The following is a 5000-nucleotide window of genomic DNA, read 5'->3' on the forward strand; positions in this document are numbered from 1 at the left end:
GCCTGGTCAGATGTGTAATCCTTATAGCCAAACTTTATTATTTTCTGTGCAGAGGGACATAGGCGCCGAGTTATGTTTTCCTCCGTGGGTGCTCACACACACGACACGCTTCAAAACAAAGTGTTTGCATTTCAGAACCGACACGAACACACACGCCGTAATAAAGCCAGGACAGACAGCGCCACTTCTCACTAATACAGACAGGACTGGAGATGAGAAGTTTAACTGGCACGTAACCGCGATCAGCTTCGTGGGAGATTAAGAATCAATGCCACCGACATAACCAATCACACGATGACACACGCTCCACAACTGCAGTGTTTAATTTTAGATTCACGAAAATGAACCGCAGTCTGGCACTCGTGGGTGGTCAGTATTTACCGTGGGTGCTCCGGAGCTCGAGCACCCACGGTATCGGCCCCCGTGAGAGGGATCCATGACGTTAAGTTAGCCTACTAGCCGTAGCCAGTGTTGTTTACTGACGCTCTGCCGCCCGCAGCCATCATCATATCAACGGTTCCTGCACATGCAACAGCACTAAAATCGTAAAGTTAACTCCTCCTCAATATCAGAAGGGAAAAATATATTTATTAAACAGAAAATCAAGTCATTTCAAGTCATTTGACTCAAGTCTAAGTCAAGTCTCAAGTCATGAATATCAAGTCAAAGTCAAGTCGAGTCTTTTATGAATGTTAATCAAGCAAGTCTCAAGTCCTAAAATTTGCGACTCGAGTCTAACTCGAGTCAAGTCATGTGACTCGAGTCCCCCCATGTCAAAATATGTTGGCTCTATTCACGCTAAAAGCACTATTTTTTGAATGGAGTCTGGTGTGTTTAGCGCTAGCTACTTAATGTTTCTGGTAAACAGGTCTTAAATAGGTTTTAAAAAGGTCTATCTCTGAAGGATTAAGACACTTAACACTTCACTGTTAAAACAACACTGTATGTATTTAAAATTGAAGCAAAACTAGGGTATTATAATTTATATATATTGTATTGGTAAGGCTCGCGTCTCTATAACCCACCAGACCCCATGTAAATAATCAGTACTTTAAGCATCCTAAATCCATCAGACTCCTGATATTTATATTCGTATTCTCTCTCTCTCTCTCTCTCTCTCTCTCTCTCTCTCTCTCTCTCTCTCTCTCTCTCTCTCTCTCTCTCTCTCTCTCAGTGACAATGTGGCCAAGTTATCTACTTAGCTAGTGTTATTCGGATGTGCACCAAGTAGTAGGCACACTGTAAACATTTCTTCCTGAATTTTCTTGTATGCCCTATTGCCTGACTGACTGATGTGAATAACCTGATTTCTCTGTGTGCCATGTAGCCTAAACATCATATCCTGAATATGATCAAAAACAGGATAATCCTCATGACTGGAATATTCATGTCCATGTAAACACACGCACACACACACACACACACACACACACACACACACACACACACACACACACACACACACACACACACACACACAGGGCACACACACACAAGGGCGTAGGAACCGGGGGACGGGGGACGTGTCCCCTCCAATATTGAGACAGTCGCATTTGTCCCACCCAAAAATTATACCGCGGAGGAGACAAATAATTTATTTTGAAATCTTTAACGCGCATGCTTTTATTTTGAAAGCGCAATACAGCGTCTTGCCACCGGCCCGCCCCTCAACGGCAGACTGTTTGGGAAGCGGAGTCTGCAGCTGGCAGTGGCGACAGGTAGTCAGAAGTTAAGATGAAAAGACAGCAGCAGCTCACTTTAACTGATTTCTTTCTCATGGGGAAGAAAAGAAAGAAAGGAAATGTGAGTTGGTAATAATTTTGTCCAGGAGGATAATTATATTTTCTGTCTAACCAACGTTAGACTTGTTGATGTAAAGCTGATGTTGTGATTCAACATCTAGCTAACTAGTACAAGTTCAAGTTCAAGTTTATTGTCATATGCATATTAGTACAAAGTACCACAGCAATGAAATACAATGTGCCTTAGCACTCCCTCAGCACCAGTCAATAATAACAATTTTAAAAACTTAATAGTATTAAAAACATTATAAAATATCCAACATAATATATACAAGTGACTATATTCAGACCACAGCCCTCCGTCCTGTTGTGCAATATTGTTCAATAACCGTATTACCTGAGGGTAAAAACTATCCCTAAAACGTGTTGTGCGCGTTGGGATGCTCTGTAGTCGTCTCCCTGATGGAAGATGGGAGAAGAGATTGTGTGCCGGATGACTAGGATCCTGCAGAATACCTGGTGCCTTCTTAGTGCTGCGTTTCCAGTAAATTTGTTGGAGCGATTCAAGTGGAACCCCGATGATTTTAGATGCAGTCCTGACCACTTTTGTCAGTAGATTAAGGTCATGTGAAGTAGCCCTACCAAACCACACTATAATATTACCTGTCAGTATACTCTCAATTGTACAACAGTAGAAGTTCAGTAGAATGTTAAGAGACATACCGTATTTCTTAAGCCACCGCAAAAGTAAAGCCTCTGATGTGCCTTCTTAATGGCACAGCTGATATGGAAGGACCATGTGAGGGGTTCTGAAATGTGGAAGCCTAAGAATCTAAAGGTGTTAACAATTTCAACTGGAGAGTTGTTAATAAGGACAGGTGTATGTGTAGATTTGTTCTTCCTAAAATCTATGATGACCTCCTTAGTTTTCCCCACATTGAGAGACAAATTATTTCTTTGGCACCACATGATCAATTTGCTTACCTCATCTCTGTAGGCAGTTTCATTATTGCTGTCAATAAGTCCTATCACAGTAGTATCGTCTGCAAATTTTACGATACTATTAGTGGGATGTTTAGCAATACAATCCTAGGTATACAGACTGTATAATAGAGGACTGAGACAGCAGCCTTGTGGTGCTCCAGTGTTTAGCACTATAGAGGCTGAGTATGTAGTGCCAACTCTAACTGTCTGGGGACGGCCTGTTAGAAAGTCCTGTATCCAACTGCAAATAAATTTGCAGAGGCCCAGGTCTAACAGCTTAGATATTAAAATGGAAGGTCTAATAGTATTAAAGGCACTGCTATAATCAACAAATAGCATCCTGACATACTTATCCCTGCCCTCTAGATGTTGGAGTGCAGTATGTAACGCCAGGGATACAGCGTCATCCACAGCTCTATTTGATCTATATGCAAATTGTAATGGATCAGTTATGGCAGGTATGCTATTGTTGATATGTGTCTTCACAAGCTGTTCAAAACACTTCATAATCACAGAAGTCAACGCTACCGGTCTAAAATCATTCATACAGATAGCAGTCGTTTTTTTAGGAACAGGAATTATGATTGATTTTTTAAAACAATTTGGAACCACACAAAGCGAGAGTGACAAGTTAAAAATGTCAGTGAAAACAGAGGCAAGTTGACTATAACATGTCTTTAAAACTCGTGGAGTAATGCCATCAGGCCCAGCAGCCTTCCCTATTTTCACAGATTTAAAAACTTTACGTGTATCAATGACTGAGACCTGATGTGCCTGCCTGCTGAACAGATTTCCAGTTGGAGATGATGTGTCTATGTGTGAGTTCCCAATTGGAAGTGCTCTGACATGCGCATGCCCAGAAGGAGATAGTCTCGACGCCAGTGTCTCAGCAGGGCATTCAAAGCGAGCATAAAAATGTTCAAGTCATCTGGGAGGGAAGCAGTAGAAGTTGTGACGCCACTAGGTTTAGCCTTGTAGCTAGTAACCGCTTGTAGGCCTCGCCAAACGCGCCTAGAGTCCCCTTCAGAACAATATCGCTCTATCTTGTCCCGGTGTTGTTTTTTAGCAGACTTAATTGCATTCCTGAGCTCGTATCTCGCGGTCTTATAACGAGCATCATCCCCAGATTTAAAAGCCACTGTCCTCTCATACAATTTCACGCGTACATCTCTGTTTTACCCACGGTTTTTCATTTGGGTAAACACGAAAAGGTACTGCTGATGGAATACAGCTGTCCACACAGAATTTGACATAGTGAGTAACTGCCTCGGTGTACTCATGCAAGGTGGCAGAATCACTAAAAACTGACCAGTCAGTAGATTCAAAACAACCCTGCAACATGAGCTCACCTTCGGCAGTCCAAAGCTGTGCTGTCCTCACAATGGGTTTCTCCCTCTTTATCTCCTGCTTGTACACACTCTTGCTAGGTAAACGTTGTTACTATTAACGTAACGTTACGTAGCCAACGTTAACAGCGATGTGACACTAACAACAGTATTTAAGATGATTGTAAAAGAACATGAGTTTTCTATTAACTTAACCCATGCAACTTGAAAACGAGTAAAGTTACACATCTCCCACATTTAGAAAGGAGTTAGTCTGTCTGTGTGGGTTTTCACTTGTTCTTGACATTCCCATCAGTATTTTTCTAGACCTTATTCATCTCCACTGCTTTCATATTAGAGATCAGATGAAGTTCAGCTGGAAACTAACAGTGGTGACACTGGAGAGGGTGATGCAGGGAGAGCTGCAGGTAGGTGTTATATGAAGGGTGAGGTGATTTTACTTTGTTGAACATCTGATCTGAAGCCCAAACTTCCTTGACAAAGCTGTCTGTTTGGAGTCAGCATGGCAGGTATTTAAACATAAGGCCTTGTCCCAGAGTCTAGACCTCTAGCTATATGAAAAGATAAACAATGCAACGTTTTTAATAAATGTAAATAAAGCAGCTAATATCAACATGGACAAAATCATGAATGTACTAATTCTCTTTTTGATGATGACCAAAGTAGTGAAGTTTAGTTTTCACAATGATTCATTGTAGGATTATGATATTATTGCAATTATGTAAATCCACATTGGATCTTTATTTAACATATGGTTGGAAGAAGTAAAAATTGATGCAACACTTTTTAGTTTTTAGACTTTTATTATTGTGTAATGTCAGAAACACTTTAACTGTTTTGCCAGTCAAATTAACTTTAATGAGTGCATATTGAAATATTACAGTGTTGATTGGCAAAAAATGCATCTCAAAATGCATCAGATTGATGC

The 5000-nt window shown here is 40.9% G+C and overlaps 1 long non-coding RNA gene and 1 pseudogene across 2 annotated transcripts in view; one reads left to right on the forward strand and one right to left on the reverse strand.

Annotated features, from left to right (window-relative positions):
- The window catches only part of LOC114551582 (NLR family CARD domain-containing protein 3-like), a 25911-nt pseudogene that overhangs the window by 4071 nt on the left and 16840 nt on the right, over nt 1-5000 (reverse strand).
- Nucleotides 1681-5000, forward strand: part of LOC114551592 (uncharacterized) — a 13116-nt gene continuing 9796 nt past the window's right edge. For both annotated transcript variants that reach the window (XR_003691939.1, XR_003691940.1), the window contains exons 1-2: nt 1681-1803; nt 4410-4479. This is a non-coding gene — a long non-coding RNA (uncharacterized LOC114551592). The remainder of the gene's footprint in view (nt 1804-4409; nt 4480-5000) is intronic.

The sequence above is a fragment of the Perca flavescens genome, unplaced genomic scaffold, assembly GCF_004354835.1.
Source record: "Perca flavescens isolate YP-PL-M2 unplaced genomic scaffold, PFLA_1.0 EPR50_1.1_unplaced_scaf_2, whole genome shotgun sequence".
NCBI lineage: Eukaryota > Metazoa > Chordata > Actinopteri > Perciformes > Percidae > Perca > Perca flavescens.